The sequence below is a fragment of the Canis aureus genome, chromosome 12 (assembly GCF_053574225.1).
Source record: "Canis aureus isolate CA01 chromosome 12, VMU_Caureus_v.1.0, whole genome shotgun sequence".
NCBI lineage: Eukaryota > Metazoa > Chordata > Mammalia > Carnivora > Canidae > Canis > Canis aureus.
The window spans coordinates 59,213,850-59,234,287 of NC_135622.1; the positions used below are offsets into that span (position 1 = coordinate 59,213,850).

Consider the following 20,438-nt stretch of genomic DNA (forward strand, 5'->3'; position numbering starts at 1 on the left):
GGCGGTGCTGGGAGCGAGGGCAGGCCTCCACATGCCATTACCTGTGAGCTCACACCGACTCTAACTTCTGCCTTCCGTGCAAATGGCCTGGGCCCCGTCCGGTGTGGTTCGGAGAGCACTGGGCAAGTCTCCTCTGCGGCAGGCTATTTAAAAGCCAAATGTAATGTGGGCACCAGCATTTATTTCTGAACAATGTGCGAAAAGAGAACAGCAGAATATAAAGTTCAAGAGTGAATGTGCAGTGAGTAATGTGGGTGTCATGTACCATGGCCGGGGAGAGGGAGGCGTTACCAGGAGGACTCGGGGGACCACGCCGACTCGGGGAGTGTGGGTGCTCCTGAGGCGCACAACGCGCACTGCAGGCCTATTTCCCATCGGCCTGTCCTGTCTGCTTTTGCTGCCTGCCCGTCTCACCCTGGACTGTTGGGAGTGGGGCCTCAGGCGCACAGCTTTAGTGGCTCTGCGCTATTGACCTCTAACATGCTTTGGAGGTCATGCTTTCCTCTCTGCCAGGAGGGGACTGAGTTTATGTTCTTAGATTTCTAAGTGGAAGGTTATCTTTGTATTTCTGAGCATTAAAGAACTAGAGTAAAGCACCTCCAGTGTTTTTTTTTCCTGGGGGAGTCCAATTGATGAACGGATCTACCTTCTTCCTCATTCCTGACAATATTGACCTTGTCTCCGCCCTGCTCTGGATTTAGAGATGCATCAGACACAGCCTTGCATGAAAGCCCTCGGTGTCACCGGGAACGTCTGGGCAGCGGGAGATGTGCGGGGCCCAGGGAAAGCCATCTCCTCAGGCACCGGATTGGGTAGTAGCCAATGTTCATACAGAAGGATGCTGGGAACCATTGCTCAGATGACCCAGAGGGAGTAAGCAAGTCGTGATGATGAGGACAGGGCTGGAGGTTTGGGGAGGAAAGCTCAGACAAGTTTCCTGGAGTAGTTTGCTTGCCTCAACGAGTATTTTTATTTAGCTGAGGCTGTTGAACACACACTGCCTTGTGCCAAGTCCAGCCTCGGATGGCTGGGGTGGTCTCAGACAGGTTCTTTGAGAAGATGGGGCTTGAACTTGACCTTGAAGGTCAGGATTTTGGGTAGGTGAAGAGGATCAGGAAAATCATGCAAGGGTTAGCAAGTGGGGCGATCAGAGGCACGGAAGCAGGAGATTCAAAGCATGTGGACCAGCTTACCCGGAGCACCCGGGTTGTGTGGGGTGCAGGTTTGGGCTGCACAATAGAAGGTCTTGAACTCCGGACTTGACTTTGGAGCCACAGGTGGTCTTTGAGGGGTGACGGCGCCTGTGTGCGTAGGGGCTCTCAGAAGGTGACACTGATGGCAATGCTCGGAAATGACTGGAGGAGAAACTCTAGCCCTGGACCCACTGGGGTGTCTCTTCAGGGAAAGATGAAGAAAGAAGCGCTCTAGGGGGACCAGCTGAAGTCGTATGGCGAGGGGGTGGGAGTGGAAGCTGCTGCCAAGTTTTTAGCCCAACGCCAGCGAAATACACTTGTGTTTCCTTACATAGCCGAGCGCGCCGCTGATCTTTAAGAAGTGCTCGTCTTCTTTGGCACTTAGTTTCTGGGAAGAACAGGAGGAAGAACTCTCTCAGGCTGGGAATCAAGTTTTAGCTCACTCCGAGGCTATTCTTCTTAAGAACACACGGTTAGGATTTCAGGGAACCAAAGGACAGATAATGAGCTCACACCTGACGCTGCTGGTGGATGCCCGTGTCGTCTACTAGCCCGACGAGGTGGGCAGCCTGGGCGTGCCCCCAACCCCACTTCGGGTGGGCATACCCTGCCGTGTGCTTCCCTGGGGCATGGCCCGGACCCTGACGACTTGCCTCTCGTGAGTAGACAGCAAACACCAGCAACAGTGATGAGATGCAACTTCTGTGACTGGAGCACCAGTCGGCTGTGACCTCTGTCCTGTTGTCCCTCTCTTCCGCTGCCTCGCTCTGAGCGGAGTGGCTGCTACGGTGTGAGCTGCCCCGTGGGGAGGCCCACGAGGCGAGGATGTGAGGTCTCCAGCCACAGCCAGCGGAGACCTGAGGCCTGCCAGAAGCCACGAGAGTGCGCTGGGAACTCAGTGTTTCCCTAGTCTCCTCCTGAGGTGATGCACGCTCTCATCTTTTTTTTTTTTTTTTTTTTTAAGATTTATTTATTTATTTGAGAAAGAGAGCAGGAGTGGGAGAGGCAGAGGGAGAGAGAGAGTCTGAAGCAGACTCCATGCTTAGCATGGAGGAGGCCAGCACGGGGCTCCATCTCATGACCTCAAGATCACAACCTGAGTGGGACACTTAGCCAACCGAGCCACCAGGTCCCCCAGGATGGCTGTCATCTTATCTGCAGCTCAAGAGAGGCCAGCAGCTAAGCCAGCGCCTGATTCCTGACCTACAGGAACTGCCAGATGACAAACGGATGTTGTGTCAGGCTGCTAAGTGTGGGGATATTTGTTACACAGCCATAGGTAGCTCATACGCCCGAATCCCTTGGCAATGTCGGAGAGCACTTTTGGCGTCGGACCGCGTGGGTTCATGTCCTGGCTCTGCCGTCTACAAGCTGCCCAACCTTAAGCTAATTACTTCTGTGTGTTTCAGTTTCTTCATCTGTAAAATGCGAGCAAGGATAACACCTGTGCCGGCGTGATTGTGAGGATTGGCCAAGGCAGCTCCTATACACTGATTGCGACATTGTCGGGGCTCAGTGAGCATTAGCTGCCGTTGTTGTTATTGTCTGTCCCTTGAGGGCGGGCCTGATGCGATCTCTCCTACAACTTCTGGTACACTGCTCTACCCATGCTAACCTCTCCCGCTTGCAGCTTCTGTGGCGTCTTGTCTGTACTTTACACCCTCATTTTCCATTTGAAACCCTCTGCCCTCTGACTTGTTCTCAGCTATAGAAACTCTTCCCAACTCTGAAGTGTCTCTAGAACTGTGCAGAGTGCTTGACACAGAAAAAGGGATTAGGGATTCAAGAAAGCAGGTGGATGAGGAGGGAAAGAGGCTTAGAAGTGACCTCCTTGTGGCCAGGGACGTGTGGAATTATTGGTTACTGTGTGACCAGGGCCAAGCACCTGTTCAGGTGTGAAACAATCCTTTTTTGTAAAGATTTTATTTATTTGTTTTAGAGAGAGAGAGAGAGAGAGAGAGAGAGCATGTATGAGCAGGGGGAGGGGCAGACAAGGAGGGACAAGCAGACTCCCTGCTGAGTGGCCCTTGACATGGGGCTCGAACCCATGACCCTGAGACCATAACCTGAGTGGGATGTTTCACAGACTGTGCCACCCAGGTGCCCAGAAGCGATCGTTACACTGACGGGGTGAGCACATGTAGGACAGTAGCTTGGCCATAGATACATACACGATGGCAGAGGGCAGCAAAGGGGGGACATGGCAGTCCCTGCTGGGGTGGCCCCTGTGACACAAGGGGACTTCTTGACAGCTGTCTGTTGCAGGGACGGAACACCTGGAGCCCAATGGGAATTCTGCTGACTCAGTGAAAGTTCACCAAACCTGGTTGAAGGGACAGGGATTTGGATGATGGGGAAGGAGGCCCGGGGAGGGAGAAGGCGGAGATCCTGACCAGCAGAGAGAAGGTACCGGCTGCTGCTCCTGGGCACACGGCCAAGCGAGGATGGACCTTGTCACCTGGGCCCTGAGCACTGTAGACGGGGAGACGACGAAGGGGGTCTGTCTATGGTCCTGCCTGCTGAGCTCTGGGCAGGCTCCACGAAGGGACCGTCTGCAGGGAGGTGGCCTCCTGAGCCCCCCTTGCAAGGCCCTCATTAGCACCTGCCTTGGAGGCAGTGGGGCTTGTTCAGACACCCACAGGCAGGGGCGCCATTCGCTCATCCACGTGTGTTTTTGGAACACGCCCGGTGCACTGGGCCACCCGTGGGGGCAGGGTAAACCTAGGGGCTCCCACCGTCTGGGGCAGGAGGATGGGGGTCCTGCCTCAGGTGGTGGAAACGTCCTGGGGCTTCTGCATGGTCACCCTGGCTGGGAGTGCCCAGGTGGCAGGTGGGCTGGGCCTCCCGCAGCTCAGAGACAATGGAGACAATGCCCCGGGGAAGGCAGTGCCATTCCTGATGGGCCACTCCCAAGGGGCAGTTACCAGCCCCCAGGGGTGGGGAGATAAACATTAATTAACCACACACATAAGTCAATGATTCCAGACTTATTAACAGCTACGAAGAAAATGGTACGGAAGGTCAGAGGCGGGTAATACGAGACACCTCCTGGGGAGTGGGGGGCAGAGGTGCGAGAGGGAAAGAATGTCTTCCCGAGAGAGAAAGCCATGATTAGGCTGACATCAGAAGCAAGAGTGGGGCATTGGGTTGGAGGGGTGGGTGCTGGGGGCAGAGGAGAGGAAGACTGCTCTGGGGGTGGGGGGGAGAAGGAAGGAGAGAGGTGAGGGGTAGAGGGCGGGAAAGAGGGGGGGTAGAGAGGAGGAGAGGGAGAAAGAGAAGGGGGTTGGGGGGAGATGGAGAGAGAAGGGGGTAGGGGGAGAGAGAAGAGAGTTGGGGGATGCAGAGAGAGGGGGTAGGAGGAGAGAGAAGAGGGTTGGGGGAGATGCAGGGAGAGAGAGGGGTTGGGGGGATGCAGGGGGGTGGGCTGAGGCTAGCGCGCATGCCAGCCCTCGAGGGGATGTGGTCCGTGTCCCCGCTGCTCCGTGTCGGGTGACCTGGGTGGTGCGAGGACAGGAGGGGGAGGCTGCGCGGAGTGCGGGGCGCCGGGGCGGGAGGGCAGATGCGTGGACGGCTCGGCTGATGCCGGGAGGCCGGGTGCGGCAGAGACGGGGCGGCGGCTTCTCAGGAAGTGGTGGCCGGGAGGCTCGGGGCTCCGCGCTGGAGGAGGGGGCCCCGTGGTGCTGCGGCGGCCGGGGACACCGGGCTGGGCGGCGGGAGAGGCGCTGCGCTCACAGAGGGGCAGGGGGGCCGCCACCCCAGTGAAGGCTCTGGCACCCGGAGGTGGGTGGCCTGGGACAGATAGAGGACGCGGCCAGGGAGACGGGGCCAGGGAGACAGGGCCAGGGGGACGGGGCCAGGGAGACAGGGCCAGGGGGACGGGGACAGGGAGATGGGGACAGGGAGATGGGGCCAGGGAGGCAGGGACAGGGAGCCGGGCCCCTTGGCGGGAGGGTTGAGTAAGAGGGGGATTGAGAAACGCGGCCTGGACGTGGAGAGCGGGGCCCCTGGTGACGTCGGCCAGGGCTGACGTGGTGGCCGCCCGGGTGGCCCCACGGGCGGGAGGACAGGAAGCGGAGGCGGCCTGACAGCCCTTTGAAGAAGTGCTGGAGGGTAGCGCGGGCGGGAGCAGGGGGGCTGCGGCGCCCCGGTTCGGGCTGGTGGGGGGCGAGCAGGCCTTTGCAGCCCGGAGCCGCCCCCACGGGTGTCACCGCAGCCACATCCCCGGCCCTCCCGGAGACACGAGCGCCACGACCCCACGGCCCTCTTGCCCGGCGGTGCCACGGCTGACCCCGCACGCGGGAGCCCCGGCGCCTGTACGCGCGGCCACACCGGGCAGCTACCCACAGGCCAACCGCGGCGTCCACACATCTCCCCGACCCGTGTGCCCTCGAGCCTCCCGCTGCCCCGCCGGCCTCTCGGGGGCAGCGGGCGGGTGGGTGCTGGACGGCGGAGCACCTGGCCGTGCTGGGGGCCTCTGCATCCCCCAAGTGGGCACAAATCGGCGATTTTTTAAATCAATCTCCGACGGAGCCACTTGTTAAACACCCAGCAGCCCGGCGCCCGGCTCGTCCCCAGGGGACCCCGGGGACGCCTCCATCTCAGGGAGACCTCTGTGCTGGGCAGCGGCGCGGGGCCCCTCGGAGCGGCCCATCTGCTCCGCACCCGGGGGTCTTCACCGCCCGAGACCCTGTCTCAGGCCCCGGGGTCGCGGAGCTCTGGGGGCACGGGCAGGAGGAGCCACCTGCCACCCTTCTGAGCGCTGTCTGCCACCCAGCCTGTGGCCCCTTTCCTGTCGTCCCCTCCCCCGAGCATGGGCCCAGAGGGGGTCGTAAGAGACCCTCCACCTGCCCGGCCCGGCCCCGTAGGATGTTGCTCTGTTCACTCCATTTTATAGATAAGTTAACTGAGGCGAGGGAAGGGGAGCTGCCCAGGGCCCAGGGGGACCCGGACTCGGCGGTCCCATGGCCTGGCTTCCGCGTGCTGCTGTCACTGTGTCAGTCGCGGGTGCGTGTGAGAGGCTCGAGGGGGCCCGGGGTGGTCGTGGGGCTCGAGCGGGGCTGCGTCGCCAGCTGCCCCCCACGAGGCTGGGCGGTCGGTGGGCTTCCCCTTTCTGCCCTGCAGCCTGCGCCGTGCCCGTGGCCAACCTGCCGCCCGCCGCGGCCGCCCCCACGTGACGGACCGGCCCGTACATTTCCCCATTCAGCTGATGGTGAGTGCTGTGCTATTTTAGGCCCACATGGAAGTATTTTTTTTTTTTTTTTTTGTAAGGACCATCTGCTACCGGCCCCAGCCCAGATGATACAGTTAGAACCTACCCACAGCATCCTCTCCCGCCTTCAGACAGTTCCAGGAACAAGGGTGAGTCAGTCGCCCAGCTGAACTCCTGTCTTGCTACCCCGAGCGATGGCCCGGGTGCCAGCAGAGGGGGCCGCTCCTGCCAGAGGGGCAGGTGCACCTGGCCGCCTCTCGGAGGCTCGCGGGGCCCCCGCCCGCTCCCCCGGGTGCCGCTGCCTGCAGGGAGAGCCTGAGGAGGGCCCCAGGAGGGCTCAGGTCAGCCCCTCTTGGCGGAACCCCTCCCCCCAGGCCACCCTCGGTTCCCAAGTTCCAGTGGGGACCCTGGAGCTCCCACCACAGCTCGTCAGGAAGCCCGGCACAGGGAAGTGAGGGCCTGGCGGGGCCTGGCTCACCGCCCTGCCCTGGAGGTCCCCTGGAAGCACCCCTGTGTCTGTTTTGGGGTGCAGAAATGTTGGGCCCCGTCTCACTGGGCTGCTTGGGCCAACGGCGTCACCGCGGACCGCAGGCCCTCAGCCAGAGGCTTTGCTCATCTGCTCTGTCCTTCGTGTCCACACCTCGCGACTCCCTGTGCTCGGAGGATATTTAAATGCAGTCCAGTCGGTCGTGAATCCGGGCGCTGCCCCTTTATAAGGCCTGCGACCCGGGGCAAGGCGTACTTCATCCCCAGAGCCTCAGTTTGCTCATCTGTACGGTGGGGGCCAACCTGACCTAGTGTCCGGCGGGGCTGTGGGCATTTGGTGGGGCGGGGTGGGGCAGGACGTGGCACGGTGCCTGGCTGTGATGCCCACTGTCACCGTGAACCTCAGAGGGTCTGTCCTTCGACCTGGCTGACGAGCCGGGGGGCGGGTATTGGAAAACACGGGTCTGTAACTTACAGATGCAGCACTTCCCGCCTTGCATTCTTGCATTTTCCGTGTGCCTGGCCCCCTCCTCCTGAGAGGTGGCTGTTCTGCCTGCAGGGACCCTGGTCCAGGAGGTGCAAGGGCATGACCTGCAGTGCACGGCCCGGGGCCTGATGACCAGAGCCACCGCCCCCACCGGCAACAGGAGGCCCTGGACCTCCCGAGCCAGGAGCTTCCTTGGGGCCTCCTTCTCCCTCTGACCCCCAGGAAGGGGTGGCTGGGGGCCCTGGCCACGCTGTGCACGTGCTGGCCACGCGGGCGGTGGGCCCCGGGGCACAATCGGGGGGTGCAGCCGGCGGGAGTGGCCCACCAGCGGGCGTGGGGCTGCGGCCTGCCCGCGCCACTTCCTGTCCCGGAGTCTCTCCGCCACTGCTCCGTGCCGTCCTACAGTTTATCTGTGGTCAGTGCTCTTACCCATTTCCTGCAGCTGCTACTGGTTTTTCAGTCAGCTCCGTGAGCTACAGTAACTGGGGAAGGACACGGGCTTCGTGATTCACCAGCCACGGGGCTGGCAGGGTGCAGGGGACCCGTCCCTTGGTGTGCGGAGCGCGGGGACCGCCCCACCTCTGTCCCCCGGGCCTTCCCCCAGGCCCAGCGACCCAGCCACAGAGACACAGAAAAGACCCACACATTCATTGTGAACCGAAAGCCGGTGTATGTGCGTGTGTGCACGCGCGTGTGGGGTATAAGGGATTTTTTTCTTTTTTATTTGAATGTGCCCAAGCCAAAATAAATGGTATCATGGTTTGAGAAGTCAGAGCGTTACCCTAGGCTGCGCTTCGCCCCTTTCACGGGGAGCCCCAGGTCCTCTTGAAGGTGTAACGGTGGTGAGCTTGCAGTGCCCCAGATGAGGGTAATGGAGTCACACTGAGAATTTTATTTCCTGGCATTTCTAAAAATGCAGAGGAAAATCCCCCACTGCAACAGATGACTCCTTCAAATAGAGCACTTAGAATGGGCCCATTAATTGTTTTTATGCTCTGGACCAGAGGTTCAAAGTAGTCCAAAACACCGATGAGCATTTAGTGAAGGGTTATAATTGCCTTGAGCTCTTCTCCAGGATGAGGTCAAGAATCGGGGGGATGAGGTCAAGAATTGGGGGGATGAGGTCAAGAATCGCAGGGGTGAGCTCAAGAAGCTGGGGGATAAGCTCAAGAATCTGGGAGATGAGCTCAAGAATCAGAAGATGAGATCAAGAATCGATAGATGAGGTCAAGAATCAGGGCATGAGGTCAAGAGTCAGGGGGATGAGGTCAAGAATCAGGAGATGAGGTCAAGAATCAGGGGATGAGGTCAAGAGTCAGGGGGGTGAGCTCAAGAATCAGGAGATGAGGTCAAGAATCAGGGGATGAGGTCAAGAATTGAGAGATGAGGTCAAGAGTTGGGAGGGATGAAGTCAAGAGTCAGGGGATAAAGTCAAGATTCGGGGGGTAAGCTCAAGAATCAGGAGATGAGATCAAGAATCAGGGGATGAGGTCAAGAATCGGGATGAGATCAAGAGTCAGGGGGATGAGGTCAAGTCAGGGGGGTGAGCTCAAGAATCGGGGGATAAGGTCAAGAATCGGGGGATGAGGTCAAGAATTGGGAGATGAGGTCAAGAGTTGGGGGGATGAAGTCAAGAGTCGGGGGATGAGGTCAAGAATCAGAGGCAGGAATTGGTGGATGGGTGGCAGGGCAAGGCCAGGACCAGCGGCAGAGGCACTGGGAACCTTGTGCGTGAAATGCAAACCGTCCGGCTCCACGAGGGGCAGGCTGGGTTTTACCTGGCTCTGCAGGGGGTCCCGCCCGCCATTCAAGCATGGCCTCGGCAGTAGATTTTATTAATTTTCTTCATAGATGTGGCTTGTGAAGAAGGAAAACAGCGCCCCGGTGCAGAATGAAACTGCTCCTCCCGTGCACGCTTGCCGCCCCCCTCGTGGTAGCACACTCTGTGCTAGACACAGCAGGGGACCCAGAGCCACTCTCAACAACAAGGATGCCACCTCCTCCGGAGAAGCTCCTGAATCTGACGCTGGCGGGGTGGAGGGGCCTGGGGAGGAGTGGGGAGGGGCTCAGTGGAGTAAGGGGTGAGATGGGGACTGTTTCATCCATGGTGGAAACTAGATGCAGGAGAGGGAGAAAGGGGAGATGGTACAGTGGTGGTGGTGGTGGGGGGGGCTCCCGGCAATGGCCTTGGGGGGCTTGGGGCTCATCCCAGTTCTGACAGTGAACAGTGCAGTGGGCTCAGGCAGGTCTCTGTGCTAAGCCTCTGTTTTCTTATCTGTGTAATGGGTTTAATGACACTTCCTTTTATGATTCTTTTGAGACTTAAATGAGGTGATGTGTGCAGAGCGCTTGGCACAGCCCTCCCTATACACTATACGGACAATGATAATTTTTACATCTGAGGGCATGGGGTGCTGGTGGGTGACGTGAGCAGAACACTGTAACCACCCCAGAAATGCCTAGTACACACGCTCAGGCCTGTGGAAGCTCCTTGCTGAGCAGGAGATCCACCTGCCATTAATATTTTGGGCCATAATCATGTTTCAAATGTGTCTGAGAAAATATCTTAAATCCTAAAAAGCATCCCTCCCCTTTCTCCGTTGCCATATTTTTGGATTCTAAAATCAACAAATGCAGAATCTGACCACTTTCCAAAGCAACGTGCCTTTGGAGTGAGAACAAAAATTGCCAAGCAATGCTTCAGTTGTTCCCTTTCAAAAAGTCACAGGGCTCAGAAGACAAGAAAACCTTGGCTTTCGAAACCCACGCTGCTTGGGGCGGGGGGCGGTGGTGGTGGCTGTCAATCCCCACCACGCTCGGGCGCGATCAGCTCTGGAAGTCCCCGCTCTGGTGACCTGCTCCCCACACTTGCTGGCTGAGCTGAGGAAATGAGCTGACCAAGATTTGTTCTTCCAAAGGCAAGAACCGCCTCCCCCCCACTCCAGCCTGGGGAGCGGATGGCAGATCTGGGAGGCCCGGAGAGGACAGGTGAGCCCTTGGGGAGCACTACCGCCCCCAGGACCAGCTGGGCAAAGCCCCGTCTCCACCCCCTTCCCTTTCAAGCAGCCTCAGCGGGGATGGCCTCTAGCCATCCCCTGCAGGCCGCTGTTGTCACCAGATCCTTGCACGGGGCCGGGCCGTGGATGGGGACAGACCCGAATGAGCTCCATGAACGCGGGCCTTGATGTCAGCCGCACGGAGCCGGTGCCCGCTCTGCTCTGAGGGGTCTTCTTTCTTGCCTTGCCTTTTGCACACTGTCTGCTGGCTTCAGCAGGGGGCGGGGGGAGGCGACGTTTCAGGTGGGGGCACCTCGCAGCACCCAGATGCCCACATTTGGAGGTGACACAGGCAACCCAGGTGCATTCGCAGGAAAACGCGTGCAGCTGCCGCACCCACATCAAAAGCGTGTGGTCCCGGTGTGGGAGTCCGGGGCGATGGGAGCGCTATTCCTGGCACGGGCACGGGCTTCCTGATACGCAGCCCCCCTTTATCTCGGTTTCCCCATCTCTAAAGCAGGGCAAGATCTAACTTTCCTGGTTCCACAAAACCTTGCGGGCAAACCACTTCACGGGTCGGACCCAGGGTGCCAAGGACCAGAGAGACCTTCCAGCGCGCTCCCCGAGGTTTTCTGAGAATCCACCGGATGCAGACACAACCTGCACTGTGCTTCTTAGGGGAAGCAGTGCCATGAGAAGTGCTCCCCGGTTTTGAGGTTGAGCTTTGCCGTGGCTCTCACAGCTCCGGGCTGGCCTCTGCTCTGCCCCCAAGTGCTCTTCCCAACCCACAGCTGGAGGCTGCCTCTCTTCTGCTTAATTCCTGCTGAGCACTGATGTGGAGAAACAGCCGGGGCTCCTTCCACCCCTGGCCCATCCTCCTCGACCTTCTGAAGCGAACGTGCTCACGGTGCGGGGCGGTTTCAAGCTCCCCTGCAAGGCAGGCCCCTTTTCAAGTCCCAGGCCCTCTGCTAATGCTGCTCCCTCTGCACGTTCTTCCCCTCTGACCAGCTCGGCAGACTCCTCTTCATCCTTCAGAACCCAGCTCCTTTTCATCCCCTCTGGGAAGTCTTCCCTCCATCCTCGGGCTCAGCATCAGGACCCTGGGCTGCCCTGAGGCCTTCTCCCCGCCCCCATCCCCAGGCCAGGCTGGCTGCAGTGCTTGTGGGAAGCCGGAGCCCAGGAGCCCATCATCCCACTTCCTCTCCAGACTCCTGCCCCCTGCAAGGTCTGGAATTCCCATTCCAGGAACCCCTGGGGCCGGGCAGGCTGGAAGCTGGGAGGGATGGCGGGAGACAGGTGGAGGGAGATGGTCTCCCAGACGGAAGGCAGATTGGAGCTGGGTGGGGAGGACAGCTGGGAATGTGACTGTGCGTCCCGTTGTATGTGTGATCACCTCCTGCTGCCGCAACGGGCAGGGAGGGGCCCCTCTGTCATTTCGGCGCACAGCCACGTGGGTGCTCGGTTGCCGAGCAGCAAGCCTAGGGAAGGGCCGAGCGACCGGTGCCAAGGATCCTTCTGCCCGAGGTGAGCTGCTGCCCTCAGGAGGAAGAGGTGGCCGTGAGAAAGGCAGGCCCAACTGCAGGGAGATAAAAGCCTGGGAGGGGAGGTGCCGGCAGCCCATCCTCTTCCTGCCCCAGGCTGACAGCGTGTGACATTCAGATAGCTCCCTAGGTCTGGTTTTTCCTGTTCCTGGAATTGCACATGGTAATTTCTCCGGGCTAGGTCAGAAGCGGCCGTTGGGGAGCGTCCTGTGCGCGTGCACGCGCGTGTGTGCGGTATCTCAGTTTATAGAAACAGGAGATTTGGGATTTGTATCAGCATCCCGTCCCAGCCTGCCTTATTTCCTAGAGAGGACAGGGCTGAGAGCCTGGAGCTGGACCCCCGGTGAGGTCAGGGCTTGGAGGAAGGGGCTCCTGGGTCTGGCCTGGCCGTGGCCCATGGCAGGGTCTGATCCGTGGCCTTTCTCCTCTGCTAGGATGAGGCCCAGGGCGCTGGCCTGCCGCCTGGGAGGAGCTGGGGTGCGTACCCGGCTCAGCTCAGTGGGGTTCTGGACTCTGCAGCTGGCTGGGTCTCTCAGTTCTGGTGGCCTCTGTCCTGGGCAGGCAGCACTGATGGGTAAAATGGACCTAGAGTGAGGGGAAGGGTCACTCTGGAAGGTTGGGGGGCAGGTTACAGAGGGTGAAGATGGGCGGGGACAGCCATGGGGTCTGGTGGTGGGGAGGTTCCTGGGCCCTCTGAATGGGAATGAGGGAAGCCTCCGGTTCCAGAGGCTTTAAGGCAGTGGGGCAGCTAGAGTCCTTCATGGTCGAGGAAACGGGGGCCACAGATTGAGCGGCCCTCAGTGCAGGGGTTCCCACCGTCCCCTGTCCCTCTGCGGGGGCGTCTGGGCTGGAAGCTGCTGCCATAAGCACGTGGAGGGAGGGGTTGGCTTCTCGGGGGCAGAGTGACTTGGTCTGGCTTTCTGGGCTCAGCAGCACAGGTCGTGGAGCCCGGGCTCCTCTGGCGTATCTCGGTCTCTATCTGCTGGCCTTCCTCTGCTGAGAGAGCCATTACTGGGGGGTCCAAGTAGGAGGCACCCTCAGGGGGAGGGGGAGGGGCCTGCAGCAGCCCGGGCGGGTCCGGGCTCCGAGCGGGGCCCAGGCCTCCTCTCCCTGAGGCTCTGGGCACCGCAGAGACCAGGCTGCGCCCCAGAACTCAGACCTCGGGTCTCCCCCTGGAAGCAGCGCCGCCTGAGCCCTGACCTTGGTGGTTCTCGGTCCTGGGGCTGAGCGTGCAGCCCTGGGAGGGTAACCTGGGGCCGAGCCTGGGGCCGCCTGGAGGCCGGGACAGCTCACATGGCAGGCTCCCCACACCAATTTCCCCCTTAGCTTGTTCCACTTTTAAAAATAGCTAATGAGGAAATTAATTTTGTCACCCAGATGTATTCAGTAAAAACATGTCAGGGAGAGACAATTAACCTCTGCACTGATAAATCCTCCCCAAATTAATGAAGTTAATATTTGTAGATGTTGAGACGTTCATTTGGGGGAGAGGGCCCATGAAAGTAGGGGTCCCCCCCAGGCACAGAAGGAGAGAAGAAAAGGGGGAGAGAAGGGAGGGGGGAGAAGGGAGGGAGGGAGGGAGGGAGGGAGGAGGGTAAGGAGCTGGAGAAGGGGAGGGACCCGTGGAGCCAGATGGAGAGAAGCAAGGGGGGTCACGAGTGATTCCAGGGAGCACAGCTGTGATGTTTCCCCAGAATGTTAAACTTCCCAGGCATTCACCTGCAGTAGGTTTGGGGCAGGAGGAGACTTGACAAAGTCAGCCGCAGAGGGAAGGGTTGGGATCCGTCGACAATGAATGTCCGGGCCCCCTCTGGCCAGGTCTTCTCTCTGCTAAGGACTCGGGGTTCTTTCTCTCCTCCGAGGCTGTGGGAGCCCAGGCCCTGGGCAGCGGCCCCCCTGTGGGAGCTCCCAGAGCAGCCGCCGATGGCTCCTGAACGCCCACCCTGTGCCTCCCGGACCGTCCTGAAATCCTGACTGGGGGTGCCCTCGGGTTTAGGACCCAGCCTCCTTGGCCTCCTCACCCTTCTCGTCTGGCCCAGGCATTGGGCTGCAGGTGACAGCCCCTGAGACACCCCAGGCTGGCCCCGGGAGCGAGGACCTGGGCCCTCGTGCCAGGGATGGAGAGGTGCGGTCAGGGGGTGCAGGCAGCAGGTCAGCGTCCCTGACCCTCTGCGGCCTCAACCGCACCCAAGGAGCGCCAGCTTAGGAAACACATTGTGACATGGCACCCCTGGAGCTCAGACTGAAACGGAAACTTCTTGGGGGACTTTTGGCTTTGGAGACATCAGCTAGAATGGCCCAGGGGCTGTGTGAGGTGGCGGGGTTTGGCCACCCCTGAGACTGAGACCGGGGCTGCCCCTGGGGTGCTGGCAGGGAGGGGACACCCATGCCACCTGGCTGGCATGTCTTCCCAGAGGGTGGGACCCGGCTGTAGGGCCCCAGCCCAGCACGCCGCTCTGCTGCCTTCTGTGAAGAGACCATTTCTTCATTAGTTTCACACCGCCAGGTGTGAAATGCAAAGAGGACACACTCACCATTCAAATCCTATCCAATTACCAGTTCCGGGGAAGGGCCCTCAGGACTGGGGTGAGGGGTGGTGGCTTTTATTGCCGTTGAGGCAGAGAAGAAGCAAGAGACGAGGGACTGTGAGCCTCTCAAGAACACCCAGGGGCAGCGGCGGGGACCGGCCGGTGGGGTGACCCCAAAGGCTTGGGCCGTCAAGTTGGAAAACTGCAAGGCCCTTGGACAAGAGCTAATGGTGTGGGGGCCGAGGGGGCGAGGACTCGCGCAGAGGGGAGGCCTGCCCGCCCTGTTTCTACACTTGCAAAAGTGCCAGTGAGGCTGGTCTCGGACAAAAGAGAACCGGATATTAGGTATCTCAAGTTGGATTTTCTGATGACCCGGCTCCCCCTAATCTAATCTTTGCAGGCGGAGTGACAAGCTTGCAGATTGCAGGGAAGTGATAGATGGCAGCTATCTCGAGTTCGGTTAGGCCGTTGCTCTGCTCTGAGCGACAGACGTCCCTGTGTTCCCATCAGAAAACAGGAGGGAGATGTGTCCCGATTGCCAGGGCCCGAGCTGGGTGGACCAGACCCTCCCGGTGCCCACCCGACACGGGCGGCGTAACACGGGGATGGAGAGCTGGGAACCCGGCAGGTTTTGCAAGGGCCGGGTCTGGATGGGGAGGGCAGCTGGCCGGACAGGGAGGTTCTGGAGGCCTGTGGACCATGGGGAACTGTGGATCGGACGGAAGGAGAGCAGAGGTAGCAGGGCCAAAGGCAGAGCAGCGCTGGGCTCCCGGGGCCTGGGCCGTGCGCCGCCTGCCTGTCCCAGCCTGTCCCCTGTCCCCTTCTGTCTTCCATGGACCGTGGCTCCCGTACACCCGGGAGGGCGGGAGCCCGAGGACGCCTGCCCACGTCTACAGCGGGCTCCCTCTGCACCCCCCCGGCCTCCCGCCCCCAGACCACTGCCCCCAGAGATTGGTAAAGGCTGGAGGATTCGAAGCAGGAGGGAAGTTTGGGGGAAGCTAGCCTGCAGGATGACTGTTACGTCTGCAGGAACACGAGGGTTTTTACAGAATGGGTGTTGAGTGGGTGGTTCTCTGTCTTCTGCTCTGGACGGAACACAGGAAACGGGCTCAGGCTGCAGCTGACGGGCTGGGTTAGAGGTAAGGAGGGGGCTCTGACAGCGGGGCTGGCTCTGCTTGCCCGGGGGAGCCGTGCGAGCTCCGTGGGGGCCCGTCCCCCCAGGTGGCCTAGGCGCTGCTCGCACCGGGCCCCGTCCCGAGGCTGGTTCCTGTGGCAGGTGCGGGGCGCCTCTGGGAGTCCCTCAGGTTTGAATTCTGGCCCAGTTTTCCTGAGCCAGCCCCAATCTCAGTTTCCCCATCTGTGTATTAACACAACAGTTTCTACCTCGTGGGATTGCTTGCGAGGATCGGGGTGGGGAATAACATATGTAAAAAATGTGTTTTTGGTTCGGAAATACTACGCGGACGCAGCCACCCCAGCGCGCGAGCGCACCCGCCGGCAAGGGGCCCTGGGTTGGGAGGAATGGCGGCCTGTTCCGGGGAGCACCGAGCTCCCCTTTGCACTCACCCACGTCCCCTTTACCTTCCCGAGGCACAGTGGACGTCACCCTTCTGAGTGAGCAACTTGGCAGAGCCCAGGCCCGAGGTGAGGGCCGGGTGGGATCTCCTCCGTTATCTTATCTTCCCCCCTGTGTCCTAATCTTGGTCAGGAAGCAGCTGGGAGGTTAGGGACCCACCCGAGGTGGCCAGCTGAACAACATCACAGTCTGAGGTCGCTCCCGCCTGGGCGCTCACCCAGGACTGACCCTGGCGAGGCGGGGGCCCCTGGGTCCCCCATGGAGGGAGGTTTCATTTACCCCTGGTGGCTCCAGGCCTGGGTGCATGCCCCCCCCTTCCCCCCATCCCTCTGGGCCAGACTGGCCTTTGGCGGGTGGAGCCCTCCTCCGGCTCCAGCCTCTGCTGCGGATCCCAGGGCTGACCTTTGCTGCTGTCAGGGGTTCATCAGCCACCACACAGGGCAGAGGGTGGGTACGAAAGGGGAAAGAGTGGGGAAGTGGCCCAAGTTGAAGAAATCTCTCAGGGCTCTGGTAGCTGGGGAACTAGTTCCTGATTGCCTGTTGAGATAGTGCCAGAAGGCCCTTGGCCTCCGGCTCCCCTTCCACCCCGCAGAGGGCAGGGTGCCCCTGACTCAGCTCTTTCTTCAGGGAATGACCATGGCCAGGGGTCAAGTGCATTTCCCAGCTGGTCTGCACTGGATGCCTCCCACTCAGGGCAAGAGACGAGTGACATACTGCAGCTCGCGGGGTCGGCGCGCAGGTGAGACCCGCCCCAGCGGCCAGGTTGGAGCCCAGCTGGGCTCCCCACAGGGGCCCCGCTCTGGCCCATGCAACCTTGGCAAAGTTCCTAGGCGTTCCTCAGTAAAACAGGTGTCATCACGGCTCCCGGGCAGCTGCGTCTGTTGCTGAGGCTGCAGTAACAACGCAGCGCGACCTGAGTGGCCCAGCCAGCAGAGAGCTACTGTCTTGCGCGTCTGGAGGCTGGAAGTCCACGGTCAAAGTGTCGGCAGGGTCAGTTTCTTCTGGGGCTGCGAGGGCGACTCTCTCCCCTGGCTGCTGGTGGTCTGCGGAGCATGTGTGCCAGGCTCTGCTCCCAGGGTTTTCTGTGTCACCCCAGCAGAGCCCCTCACGGCCCTGCGGCCCGGGCCTGGCTCCCTGTGTGGCCCGTGGCCCTTCCCTCGAGCTGACCACGCACACCCGGGCCAGATGCCGACGCTCAGCCTCCAGGACGGGGCCCTGGGGCTCCTGCTCGGCTCTCGGGTCCCAATCCCTGTCCCCTCCCTGTCCCACTCCAGCTGGACCAGGATTCTGAGTGAAGAGCCTTCCTCTGGCTGAGTCTAGCAGGTGCGGCAGCCTTAGGAACCGGACAGAGAATGACCTGGGCTTTGTCTCCTTGGGATTTGTCTCTGCCCCCAGCTGCCGATCTTACCGCTGCCCTGAGTTGTGATTAGTGCCTGGGAAGGACAGCGGATGATGTCCAGGCCGGGGGTGGGGGTGTTCAGTGGGGCAGGCCTCTGAGACCACTGCTTTCTGGGGCGTGGGAATTACAAAGTGGGCCAAGCAGCCAGTTCACTGAGGAGACGGTCCGAGGCCTCGGCCACGTTGGTCCTCTTCCCTGGGATGGGCTGCGGCCCCACCCTGCCTGGTTCTGGCGGTGGGGGCGGGGGGGACCAAGGGCTTCAGGGCACTTTGGTCTTTTCCTTGTCTTGGCCAGAAATCAAACACTTCTCTGAACTGCTAGGCCTGACCTGCTGACCTCTCACTTGGCAAAGGGGAGGCTGGTTTTCCTTGGAGCAGGAGGGGGGAGGGTAAAGTAGGCCCAGTCAGGCCCGTCTCTGGCCCCTCCCATCTCCCCCCTGCCCCGTCCCTCCCTCTTTCCTCCCTAGACCTGTGCCTTTTCATTTGTAGTTCGTTCTTTCAGCCTCTTTCCTGTCTGTGTTTCCCTGTGCCTCCCAGTCTGTCCCACCCTGTGTCTCTCGGCCTCTGGGGGTGTCTTCTGTGCTCCTTCCCAGGCGAAGGGAGCTGTGCGGACCCCATGGGTGCCATCAGCCATGGAGGAGGGGACGCTGCTGGGACCCTTCTCTCCTTCCCTTGGATGAAGGCCAGCATGAGCCCTCGGGGTGGGGGGAGGAGGGCTCTTCCCCCGTCACAGGCCCACCAGCCAGGACTCAGCCCAGCACTGGGAACAGCCAGCAGCCCCCCAGCACTGGACGCTGGTCCTTTCCTCCTCAGCGGTGCTACTATGCCTTCCAATCTTTCCAGAGCGGAGAGGAAAAACCTATCCTCTATCCTTTTCATATTGAGACAACTTGGATTTTTGTTCTCAGATGGAACAAATTAGTCTAAAAAATTATTATGGCTTTTGTTTCAGCTCTGCTTGCTGTGTAAATATTTTAATCTGAATATCAGAAGGATAATTAGGGTTTGTGTCGGCGGGGCTCTGAAGGACAGCTCCGTTCTATCCCGTGGTGGCGAGTGCTGCACCTTCCAGGCTGCCTTCCCCTCCCTCTGCCTCTGATTTCCATTCTCTTTTCCCGCTTCCCCTGCCCCAATGTAGGGCTCTCTAAGAGGTAGCCCTGGCTTTCTGTGGACAGAAGGCAGCCAACATTCATTGAGATCTTTACACATGCCAGACTCTGCGTCAGACTTCATCCCCATCCTTCCACTGAGAGCTCAGAAACCCCAAGGAGATAGATAGAGAGGATTTGATTGTTCCCATTTTACAGATGGGCAGAGACTTGAAATGTGGAGGGTGACTTGTCACGGGTCACACAGCCAGGGCAGCAGCGACACACTGTCATTGGAAGTCGGAGCAACCGGCAGACAGAGTGGCTGGAGGGTGTGTGTGTGTGTGTGTGTACGCACACGTGGGTGCAGTGTGTGCGTGTGTGCATGCGAGTGCATGTGCACATACCTCTAGTGTGCCCGTGTGTGCGTGCCGATGCACATGGTGGGTGGGGCTGGGCCAGGGGAGGTCACACCGGAGCTGGAGATGTCACAGAAACAAGTTTTGGGACTGGGTATGAAGCACCGAGGACGCCATTGTCCCACAGGCCTGGGGAGACACGGTGGCAATTCTCAATGGGCAAGTGTGAGGTCAGAGGGTGTTTCGGCAAGCTGGCCCTGAGCAGTGTGGAGCGTGCATCTGGGAGAGGCCGTGAGAGGGGAAGTTGGGAGGCCACAGCTAAAGGCCAGGAGAAAGCCTGTGGTGGTTGGCGGCGGGTGGGGAGGCAAGAGGCCTTGGGGGAGGCCGTGGGTGCCCAGGGGGAAGGAGGCAGAGTCTCGGTGCTCAGGTCCCGGGCTAGCCTGCACGTGTGTGCGACTACTCCCTGCCCCAGGTAGAAGGGACCGTATAGACGGAGGAGAGGTGGGCTTTGAACACAAGACTTCAAGGACCAAAGTCCCTAATTCTCTCCATTCAACTGTCCCAAAGCTGAAGGAATGGGAGCGAGTACCCCATCCCTGGAAGTATTCAAGCCTAATCAGATGGCCTCTCGGGGGTTGCTGTGTTAGAGGGTTTTTCTGTCCTGGGAGGGCAGGTGGAGGTGTCTTAGCTTGGGCTGCCCTCCATGGCACGAATTGCTGGCGACTGGGGGGTTCGACGGCAGAAATTCTCACAGCTCTAGAGGCTGAGAGTCCAGATCAAGGTCCGGCAGGGCCAGGTTCTGGTGCGAAGGTGACTAGGGGGGAGCGCTGGTCTCTTCCCTGAGGCCACCGATCCAGTAGCCTCCTAGGAGCCCTGCCTTCAGACGCAGTCACGCGGGGGCCTAGGGCTTCTTGGCTCAGCCTGTCGCAGGGCATTTGCTTCCCTGGTGCCCCTGGCTCGCCCCACCGAGGCCCTGTGCAGGCTGACCCCGGGGCGGGCTCCGAGGGGCAGCGTGGCATGGCCCTGACCTTGCTCACGGTCCCAGGGGGACCCACCTGCATGCGGGCTGGCCTGTGCCTCTGCCACTCCACGCGTCGTCGCCCCGTGGAGGTCACCTTGGCGCCAGCAAGCTGCCGTGGGCGCCCTGGGGCTGCCGCCGGCCCCTCTCGCTAGGCCTGGCCTCCAGCTGACAACTCTCGCCCCTCCGACTAAATGGCGGTTTCCCCCCAAGTGCTTCCCTCTGGCAAAGCTAAATATTAATTATCTCCCTTTATTTCATGATTATTCATGGGCGCCAGTGTCACCCCATCACACACTGAGAAGGCAGCTGCCTGGCAATCCTGGGGGGCGTCAGAGGCTGTCCTGGCCTGCGGAGCCCGGGCCTGTCTGTGTCCAGGCACCTCTGAGCTGTGCCTGGTGCGTGGGCCTCCACCCCGGGGGGAGCCCACGGGGGAAGGGACGCGGTTTGCCCAGCCAGGAAGCACAGGGGAGAGGCACTCCCTTAGAGCCAGAGCCGGAGGTAGTTCTCACCTGGGAGACACCTGTCCTGTTCAGGTGCTGACAGGTGGGTGGCCACC

The 20,438-nt window shown here is 60.5% G+C and overlaps 1 long non-coding RNA gene across 12 annotated transcripts in view; it reads left to right on the forward strand.

Annotated features, from left to right (window-relative positions):
• The window catches only part of LOC144281300 (uncharacterized), a 264,069-nt gene that overhangs the window by 12,482 nt on the left and 231,149 nt on the right, over window positions 1–20,438 (forward strand). For 2 of the 12 annotated variants that reach the window (XR_013349854.1, XR_013349868.1), the window contains exon 2: window positions 6,462–6,551. The exons of 3 other annotated variants lie outside the window; for them this stretch is intronic. This is a non-coding gene — a long non-coding RNA (uncharacterized LOC144281300). Of the gene's footprint in view, window positions 1–4,858; window positions 4,974–6,461; window positions 6,552–9,566; window positions 10,364–11,739; window positions 11,896–14,812; window positions 15,580–16,570; window positions 16,756–20,438 lie in introns of those variants that run through there. 7 more of the 12 variants (XR_013349862.1, XR_013349866.1, XR_013349860.1 and 4 more) reach the window with 6 other exon arrangements.